Source organism: Ostrea edulis, chromosome 6 (genome assembly GCF_947568905.1).
Source record: "Ostrea edulis chromosome 6, xbOstEdul1.1, whole genome shotgun sequence".
Classification (NCBI taxonomy): domain Eukaryota; kingdom Metazoa; phylum Mollusca; class Bivalvia; order Ostreida; family Ostreidae; genus Ostrea; species Ostrea edulis.
Window position 1 is genome coordinate 70,076,228 of NC_079169.1, and position 11,333 is coordinate 70,087,560.

Here is an 11,333-nt window from a genome sequence, read left to right on the forward strand (position 1 = left end):
TTTATTGAAAGTAGACATTAACGGCAAACTGAGAACTCAACTGTATGACAAACGGGATGATTTCAGCTTCTCCATCGTCAACTTCCCACATTTATGTAGCAATATTCCATTATCACCTGCATATGGTGTTTATATATCTCAACTGATTCGATATGCAAGAGCTTGTTCTGGGTATAGTCAGTTTTTAAATCAAGGTAAGCTACTGACAAACAAGTTGATGGTACAGGGATTTCAACAGTCTCGATTGAAGTCAGCATTTCGCAAATTCTATGGTCGTTATAACTATCTAGTTCGTCAATACAACCTATCATTGGGTCAAATGCTGTCTGACGTGTTTCATACCGATTGTTAAGCCGTTCTTGGCACACTGATTTGACTGCGGATAACTCCGTTTACCTGATCATGATATGGGGCTCACGGCGGGTGTGACCGGTCAACAGGGGATGCTTACTCCTCCTAGGCACCTGATCCCACCTCTGGTGTGTCCAGGGGTCCGTGTTTGCCCAACTATCTATTTTGTATTGCTTGTAGGAGTTATGAGATTGATCACTGTTCGTTATCTTCACCTTGCATTCGTACGGCATCAGAATGTGATCCTATCTTATAGGAAGCTATGAACTACACCAGGTTCGGATGTCCAAGCCATGTGAACTCAGTAAGAAATGAACTGAAATACCTCTTTTCACCTTGTAGCGAATTGTCCATTTCATAAGGGTTATTGTTATTTCGTAACCACATTGTTATTCCAGTCCATCTTAGACGAGAAACTCTTGAAGGTATTCATAAAGGACATCTGGATTGAACAAGTATCGAGCTAGAGCACAAGCATCAGTATGTTGGCCAGGAATCGCAAACTATATTAAGAGCAAAGTCGCTTCATGTAACTTTTGCCAGGAACATAGAACCTCTCAGCCAAGGGAACCACTAAAGATCACTCCTCTACCAGCAGATGGATCGCAGCAGACATATGTGACCTAGACGGGAAACAGTACCTCATTGTGACTGACTATTATTCCAGATTCCTTGAAATTGCATACCTGTCAAACTTAACCAGTTCAGAAGTTATCGGACGACTCAAGAATATGTTCTGAAGTTGGGGCATCCTAAAGGAGCTTGTCTCAGATAATAGAGGACAGTTCACCCTAGTTGAATTTCATTCATTCGCAGAGAGGTACCATATTGCACAAACATTTTCAAGCCCATTCTACTGCAATCTAATGGAGCAGTAGAAAGTGCAGTGACATTGCTAAGAAGATATTGTGACAAGATGACATCCTTGCTTTGATGCCATAGCAACACCCATTGAGGGTACAGGGATGAGCCCAGCAGAGATGGTTATGGGAAGGAAAATCCGTACCTTATTACCTGCTTTTCCAGAAACCTTGGATCCTCCCTGGCCAGAATCCTGTGATATTCGTCTTCGCAATGCATTGTACAAGGATCGCACAAAGCATTCTTTTGATCGTCATTTTAATACTCGCCCTTTAACAGAAATGGAAGAGGAAAATTAAGTAAAGATGAAAACTGATCAGGAAAAACCTGGTCCACTAGTGACTACTGGGACAGTTCGTCTCGGTCTCGGATCATGGCTAGATTATAAATCGCATTTTGATTCATGTGCTGCTTTGAATGGATGATCGGATAGAGAAAAGGGACTGTATCTTGCGGTTTCTCTGAGAAGAGTGTTTGGGAATCTCCTTGGAGAACTTGGGCGGAATTATAGAGAACTTATTAAGGCCTTGGAAGATCGCTTCGCCACTGCAAATCAAACAGAATGCAACTTTGGAAGTGTAGACAGAAAGCGAAGGAATCTTTGTCGGAATTCGGCAGTCTATTCGTGGCTTAAAACACCGTACATATCGGACAGCACCGGGTGATGTGAGGGAAACACTGGCAAAGGAACAGTTTGTAGACGCTTTACTGGATGCAGATTGGCGTTTAAGAATAACAAAAGCTAGACCACAAAATTTGAATGATGCTATTATTAACTGTTGAATTATAAGCGTTTGTTATATCAGATCTGAAGAGAACGGACTTAATGTCCGTTTACCTGATCAGGATATGGGGCTCACGGCGGGTGTGACCGGTCAACAGGGGATGCTTACTCCTCCTAGGCACCTGATCCCACCTCTGGTGTGTCCAGGGGTCCGTGTTTGCCCAACTATCTATTTTGTATTGCTTGTAGGAGTTATGAGATTGATCACTGTTCGTTATCTTCACCTTGCATCTACGAGTTGCTGCACATGGTGCAACACCAGATAACCCTAGGCCATCATTTGTTGTGTTCGCAAAGGCATTGAAAGATCTACAGAGTACGATTAAAGAACTGAAATCGGATATAAGGCAGCCGAAGAGTTCATCGGGAAGTAGAACGAGAGAAGCTCCCACGAAGCATGGAAACCTACCAAGTAAACTAAAGGGATATAACTGTCATTACAAAGGACACATGAGTAGACAATGTCTTTCTAAGCAGACAATTTAAAAAAAAATTATCAAGTGAAAGACTGCGAAAGGTGCCGATCAAAGCAAGATGCAGGGTCAGCTAACGTCGCTTGGTCAGGAGAAAATATTAACAGAAAGCCCTGTTCGATAGCTTTCAATACACCGATTGAATCTGGAATGTATAGATTGATTAAATGTACATGTATATTATTTAACATCCCGCTCGAGAATTTTTCACTCGTATGAAGACTTCACCATTTTTGGTAAAGGGCTGCAAAATTTAGGCCTATGCGCGGCGCTTAAGGCCTTTGAGCAGGGAGGGATCTTATCGTGCCACACCTGCTGTGACACGGGGGCCCAGTTTTTTTAGCTCTCATCTAAAGGACCGCCCCATTTAGTCGCTTCTTTCGACAGGTAAGGGGTACTGAGGACCTATTCTAACCCGGATCTTCACGGGATAGGAAAAGTAGAAGATACCCAGATATTGTAGCAACTGTGATGCTTCTAGCAAAATGTGCATTTGATGAAATAAAGAAGACTCGTGAGGTCCTTACAACTGAAGAGCCACACCAGGACGTAATGACTTCTGAGGGAAAGCCTCTCAAACTCTATGACAGGGTGACATTGAATGTAACAAGATATTGAGAGTTTTACATACGTTATTTGAAGAAGCTACAGCTAGTCTATACTTGGATTTTTCAACACCTGGATATAGACTTAACTTTATGATTATGGATTATGGATGATATTCCTTCTAAATCATGTCGCGAGTTCCTTGAGTTAAGCTCACATTTACAAACAAAGGAATAGATGCCGTCAATATAAGCAACATTCTTCGTCATAAAGGGGTTCAGTCGTGTATTCCAACTTATTTCAAGTTCAAGTCTCCACCCTTTATTTCCTACAGCTATACTTCTACTATTGCATCCAATCATCTATTAACAATAATAATTTTCATTCATATGTCGATTTGATATATTTCTGTGAACTCGAAATAAAGACATCACATAGTCGTCCACTTCTGCTTCATACTTAGATTTTTTATTGAAAGTAGATATTAACGGCAAACTAACAACTCAAGTGTATGACAAACGGTATGATTTCAGCTTCTCCATTGTCACCATTTGTAGATGATAATGGAATATTGCTACATAAATATGGAAAGTTAACAATGTAATGAAGTTGGGTTGTTAGTTTGCCGTTAACATCTGTGAGCAATAAAATATCGAGTATGCTCTCGATGTAAAATCTTTTGAATAAAGTTTGCATCATAAGAATATAAAAACAGATCAGATAATAAAGGAGCGCAATTCGTGTCCATCGGAATTCCAAATGACTCTTGGAGACTTGATCTCTAAAGACCAAGCAAATATTCTTAATGAGGAACTCCAGCATCTTTTCGCTATCAACTTCAGAGTAATTGTGCGTAGAACCAGAATGGTGTTTAACAAAGTAATATTTATGAATCTTTCAGCAGATGCAAAGACTGTACTATTTTTAAAGGAGCAAATACTAGTATAGGGCATCTCACTAAAGCGTCTCGGATTGTTAAATGGTTTTTATTTAGAGGAGAAAGAGGGGACAACGAGGTTTAGCGTGGATTACCGGCGTTTGAATAATACCACACTGAAATATGCTTACCCATTACCTCCAATCGATGACATGCTAGACAGTCTAAGTGGTGCATCCTGGTTTTCAACATTAGACTTGCGCATGGGATACGGGCAGGTTGAGATGGAAGGAAGAGACAAGCCGCAAACTGCTTATGCCACACGCAAGGGGCTTTATCAAGTTAAAGGCATGCTCTTTGGCCTTTGTAATGCGCCTGATTTAAACTGAAAACAAACAAGTGTTCCCTATTTTATAAGTCTGTTGAGTACGTTGGTCATATCACATCTAGAGATGGAGTTGCTATTGATAAAATAAAACAGACGTCATTAGAGATAAGTCTGCGCCAGCAAACGTAACTCAGCTACGCTCTTCTCTTGGAATCTGTAACTATTGCAGATAATTTACAAAGGATCTTGCTAAAGTAGCAAAGCCACTCCATCGGCTGACGGAAAAGAACAAAGTTTCATATATCACGAGGAATGTCAGCCTTTAACAAGTGCACCCATTTTGACTCGTCAAAACTTTGATAAGACTATTAAACTTGACACAGACGCCAGTAACTTTGCTATGGGAGCTGTTTTGTTACAAGTTCATAAAGGTCAAGAGAGAGTGGTTGTCTATGCTCGTAAAGCATTGTCGAAGTCAGAGAGACAATAGTATGTAACCGATAAAGATTTGATGGCAGCGAAGTGCTTTACGAAGTTTATTTTGCAAACAGAACATAATTCTCTGAGATGGTTAACCAATTTTAAAGCTCCCGATGGTCAGTTAGCCCAATGGCTTGAAGAATCGTCGACGTATGGCATGGATGTACAACACAGGCTCGGAAAGCAGGACCAGATCGCCACCGCAATGAGTCGTCTGACATGTAACCAGTGTTGTTTTATAAACAACTCGGAAACATTTGACAGTGATACGCAAGTGCTGATTGCAAAAGCCGAAACTCTGGATTTCCCTGAATCATACACACGAAAGATACAAAGTCAAACCTGTAATTGGAAACATCCATAATTATACAATTCAGTCTATATTCAGGTGTTGAAAAATCCAAGTATAGACTAGCTGTGGCTTCTTTGAATAATGTATGTAAAACTCTTAATGAAAGAGAGAAAAGGTTTTTACGAATATGATGTGGATCCAATTGTCTGTTGATGTAAGTAAAAGTGAATCAAACGTGACAACATTTATACTTGGTCTTTTATATGAACGATGTCCATGACTGCGCTTCCGTCGTTGAGCACTGGGAAAGAGTCCCATTACATTCACGTTATTTCCTTGTGGATAGTCAGACTTCCCACATGATATACATTATCATTGCATCCATATGGAAATGCAGGACCTAGGGTTCTGATCCAGTGATCTTCTAGTTGTCTACGAAAAGAGGTACTCAATGTTGGATGACAGTTTCCAAAGTAGAGACCTATTTCGAAAAACACCAACTGATAGTACATTTGTCTGAGAGAAGAAATATACTGCGAGAAAGTCACGACAAACATACAGCAGGCCACTTGGGTACATACAAGACTATCGTTAAAATAAGAAGTAAATTCTATTGGCCGGGGTTTAACAAAGATGTCGGAAAGCTCCAATCCAGATTGTCCAAAACGGCTTTCCAATGGATAGACTTGCAATTGATATAATGGGTGAATTATCTCTGATGGAGCATCAGTTTATTTTAGACGATGAACGGAGTGTTTTCCAATGCCAAATATGGAGATGAAAAAGGTGGACAAGGTCTTAGTGATTACTCCCCAAATTACCTCATGATGGGTAGAGAAGCGACGACACCGTTAAATATAGGATATGATATGGATGTGCAGAGTAAACCAATGCTCAAACTCAATGGACTTGGATACGTCAAGAGATGAAAGAGGCACGTCATATTGTTAGAAAAAATACAAGTAGATAAATTATGTGACAAAGGCGTTATCATGATCACAAGTTAAAATGGCAGATTTTTTTCTGCTGGAAATCTAGTTAGTTTTATTTCCCACGTAACAAGTAGGTACTTCGCCAAGGCTGACGAGCTTTTGGCAGGAACCGTTTGAAGTCTTTCAGACATGCTTATATTATACCTATAAAGTGTCATGTGGAAGTAGAGGATTTCTACAGGTGACCTCTACAGGTGATACAAGTAGATAGTAGTGTCTGCTGAAACAATTTTAAAGGTTAACAAGTCATTTTAGAATAATGAAGTCGAAAAGCAAATATTGAGAACACTGTGATCGATAGTGAATCAATAGCCAAACAAAACGCTACTAAGTTAATTAAAAATAGACGCGCTCCTGCTCACTTAAAAGACTATGTGCTTGATACATAGCTATGTTTTAATGAAAGCCGACGATGAACAGTGATAAATCTCAATATCTTAACTCCCACAAGGAATACAAAATAAAGAGTTGAGCAAACATACCCCTGGACATACCAGAGGTGGGATCATGTGCTTAGGAGGAGTAGGCATTCCCTGTCAACCAGTCACACCCACCTTGAGCCCTATGTGTTGATCAGGTATACGGAGTAATCCCTAGTTACAATCAGTGTGCCAAGAACGGCCTACAAATCAGTTTGAAACACGTCAAGTGAAGATAACGAACTGTGATTAATCTCATAACTCCTATAAGCAGTACAAAATAGAGAATTGGGCAAACACAGACCCTGAACACACCAGAGGTGGGATCAGATGCCTAGGAGGAGAAAACACCCTCTGTCGAACGGTAACACCCGCAGTGAGCCTTATATCATGATCAGGTAAACGGAGTTATCCGTAGGCTGAATCAGTGTACCAAGAACGGTCTAACAATCGGTATGAAACCAATGATAGGTTGTATTGGCAAACTAGATCATTATAACGACCATATAATTTGCGAATTGCTGACTTTAAACAAGACTGCTGAAATCCCTGTACCATCAACTTGTTTGCCAGTAGCTTGCCTCGATTTAAAAACTGACTATACGCAGAACACGCTCTTGTGTATCGAATCAGTTGACACCATATGTGGGTGATAATGGAATATTGCTACATAAATATGGGAAGTTGACGATGGAGAAGCTGGAATCATTCCGTTTGTCATAAAGTTGAGTTGTTAGTTTGCCCTTAATATCTACTTTCAATAAAATCTCTAATATACCCAACGATAGGTTATATAATAGGTTATATCTATTTAATGTTTTCAATATTTTTCAGATCTGACATAGTCATGCCTAATACGACTTATACAAAAGCCACAACAGCCTGATAATTGCCCCTTCTGCAACAAAGTCACTCACGAAGCATAATGGCACCATGCTATATTGTGTTCTGAACAAAGATTCAAATGTTAGAAATGTGGAATTCGCTTCAAGAACAGCGATTATCTGTTAAGAGTATGTAGAAGCAGAAGTCACCTATGATAACACAAACACCCGGAAAGAAGTAAGCGCAAATCCAGCACTAAAAGAATTTTCGCAAATCCAGTAACTACTGTAGACAAACCAGCCGTGATGAATGAGAGTTCAGGTGATCAAAGTCACTGGGACACGCAGAATCCCGGAGATTTAGAAGATGTTTGGGCTCATGCAGTGGGATTGAAGTTGAGGATTCAACAAACACAATCCAAAGACCAGTCGACTTTAAAATTCGATGTTGGAAGAGTCATTCGAAAAAGAACACAACCAACGTTATTTCCCGGGTCTCCATTGATTCCGAAGACGCGGCTAAAGTGCAACAGAGGATGCAGACATAGCCATCACTTTTTGTATACTCTTTAAAAAAGATCACCACTTACTGGGAGAACGGTATAAAGATCAAGACAATCGAGAAGAAGAAATATTTAAACTGAATCGACATTTAGTGCTTGATCGTTAAGGAGTTTGTAGCTTAACGTTGTGCTGTGCATATGTAAATGTTGCATTATGTAAAAAAATATTGACACATGAAAAACTTAATCATTGTAAACAAAGAAAAATCCTTTATGACTGAAAATATTTACTGAAGTGCAAGTGAGGACGCTTGAGTTGGAGGCGTGGGTTACTAATATGTAATGAAAATGTTTACATAGGAATAAATCTAGAAAGATAGAGACAAATCAATACGTATTTCGTCAAGGTTGCGAATGATAACAATGACGTACTGTCTAAACAATTAATCACGTGACATCGTCGGTGTATAAGGATGTAAATGTATTATATGAAGCCATCAAAATTGCAATAACTTGGTAGCAAACATAGAATATGATTTATTTCCAAATTAGGGCCCTCTCGGGCATACAGCATACATGATCGTTAACATTTCGATGTGCAATTTTTATTTTAAAAAATGATGATAAAAAGAAAAGAACGAAACAAGAGCAAAATATGCACTATTAGTATGAGTAATGTTTATACATGAGACATTTTGAACATGATGATACTTATTTGTATTACATGTAAGTACCACCGTGTATCCTAATGCAAAACAGTCAGAAATATACACAGAAAAAATAAAATATATACATGTACATAACAACACTACATGTAATAATAGTAAAGGTAGTATAAGTACACATGATTAATACTCCACTGTAATGCAAAAGATACCACGGGACGGTGCATTAGTACTAGGTCAACATGTCATGTTTATAATGGGTGCATATGTGCAAATATGGTTTCATATATGGTTCACACATAATATACAGTAATACTAGTAGTATGAGCTTAGACAATGTATATAACATGAGACATTACTTGATGTAATATATGTAAGTACCACCGTGTATCCTAATGCAAAACAGTAAGAAATGCACACAGGAAGAAAATAATAACAATATATGCAATGACACATAATAATAGTAAAAGGCACGTAGTACAAGTACATATTATGATTGACTGCAATGCCAACGCTACCACGGGACGGTGCATTGGTACTAAATCAACACGTTATGTTTACAATGGGTGCATAATTATGTATAAACATATTGGTTTGACTTTCACATGCTTAATTTCATATTGCCTCTTTAATCAAATCGCAAAGGGCTACAAGTACATCAGTATTTTCACATTTTAGTAACCATATTAATCTATTCATGTTGTCAAGACTGGAAAAATGTTCACATTGTTGTTTTATAATTTTATACATGTTCTGCCTGAGTAAGTTATAAGTTAAACATTCAAAAATTAGATGAATTTCATCACCAATTTTACAAGAAGAACACTTTGTACAGAATCTTAAATGTCTTAGGATTCCTGAATAACGACCTCGTTCTACTGGTAAATTGTGCGCTGATGTACGTAATCTTACAAGTGCTTTACGTTGTGCAGGTGGTAAGAGTGTTAGTGGTTTTCAAAAACAAAATTAGTTTTAAATTCAACATAAGTTTCAAGTTTTCCATATTGTAAACTTCTGATATATCCCCATTCTTTCAAATAATGATTGCATAACAATTCCTTACATTTTTTCTTAAAAATTGATAGGTTATTGATTGCAATATGAAACACGGCTTCTGAATGCTGAAAGTTCAGACTTAGTTAATACAGCGTATCGTGTGACGAATAAGGATATTTAAGGTAAGGTATACATATTGTCTGTTCGTAAGTACTTTATACAGTAGAAGCAACTTCTCTTCGTGGGTGTTTATGTACCTGGCATTGAAGTGCCGAGTCGCTTTGACAGAGAAAAGCGACGCACAGATTTAAGGTTACTTCAGACGCCTTGTGAGCTTCAGAGTGACCGTGGTGCCAGTAGCTTCAGTGACGTTACACTGTATTACCCGATCATAATTGTGATGCTCATTTGATAGATTAAAAAATGTACTAGAAAAGAGCTAAGAATATATGTTTATGTTGGAAAATTAACTATTTACGATAATGAAATACCATAGTAAGCTATCTGGGGGAACGCAAGTCCAGAGATATATGCGTCGTGTAGACACTTTACAATGGTATACATTCTAAATTATTCAATCATCTTGCAAGGTTGTAGGATGGGACAACAATATGAATGTAGCGGATATTATTGTTCAGATTTGACTACTTTTAAAAACTTATCTTCTCAAGATTAGCATGATGACGGTTAGTTATGTTTTAGAATATGCATCCTCAGGTTCATATCTATTCAAATCATGATACCATGGGGTAGGATGGGATCTCAATATGACAGGTGTCAAAGGTACATGGTGGGAAATTTGAGGAATCTTATGCTTATTCATATCAATAGGCAAACATTCACAGGTAATACTGATTTCCGCAATCTAATTAAAATTAGATCTTTTGAACCCCTCCTGTATATCGCTTGTGTAGAGAGATACGAGGTCGAATCAAAGGATCTAATTTTAATCACATTGAGATTGTAGTTTACTCAAATATTGGCCCCGGAGGGTTGGGCGGACCCACAAAAGGGGGTCAAATTTTTACTTGGAAATATGCAAGAAAATATATATATTTTTTAAAAAATCTTCTCAAGAATAGCAGGACCTCTATTAGTAAAAGAATTTACAGTTATCCTTCAATTGTGCAAATTTCAGTTTATCCCAATCATGGCCTTGGAGGGTAGGATGGGGTCACAGCAGGAATATCAATTTATATTTGGGAATATTTGGATTTTTTTTTTCAAATCTCCGAAGAACAGTACAACCATGATTAGTTATAAACAAGCAAGAATCCTCAGGGAAATCGAATCAAAGGATGGAGCCATAGAAGGGATACAACTTTTTCATGGGGAAATTCTTAAAACCTTTCATTGAAACTCCCACCAAAACCCAATGCCATTATTAGTATGTTACATGTTTCATCCTCGGGTAGTGCACATTTAAGTTTGTTTAAATCATAGTCCCGGGGGGGGGGGGGGGGGTGGTAAGGTAGACCACAACAGGGGATCAAAATTTTACTTGGGAATTTTATAGGGAATAAAATCAAGTCTACTCAAGAAACACTGGCCATGATTAGCAATATTAATATACAAGGATTAGAATTCCGATGTAGCGTAGATTCAACCCTAACCCTAAATCATGGTCCCTAGGGCCAAAATAGGGATTCAAAATTGTACAAAATTCTTTATAGGAGTCTGAGGAGTAGTAGGGCGACACTAATTTAAAAATTATATTTCAAATATGCAAACATTTCCAAGCTGTGTGGATGGAAGGCTTTTCAACCCAGGGATTAATATCGACAAATACTGTCCATTATTTTTTATAATGGACGGTATCTGTCTATCATAAAAAATAATGACAGTATTTGTCAACTCATAGGACACTACAGGTAACTTTTTTTTAAATACAAGTGGACTCTCTTCTATATAAAAGCCGAGAATAACAAAGGATTATTTAACA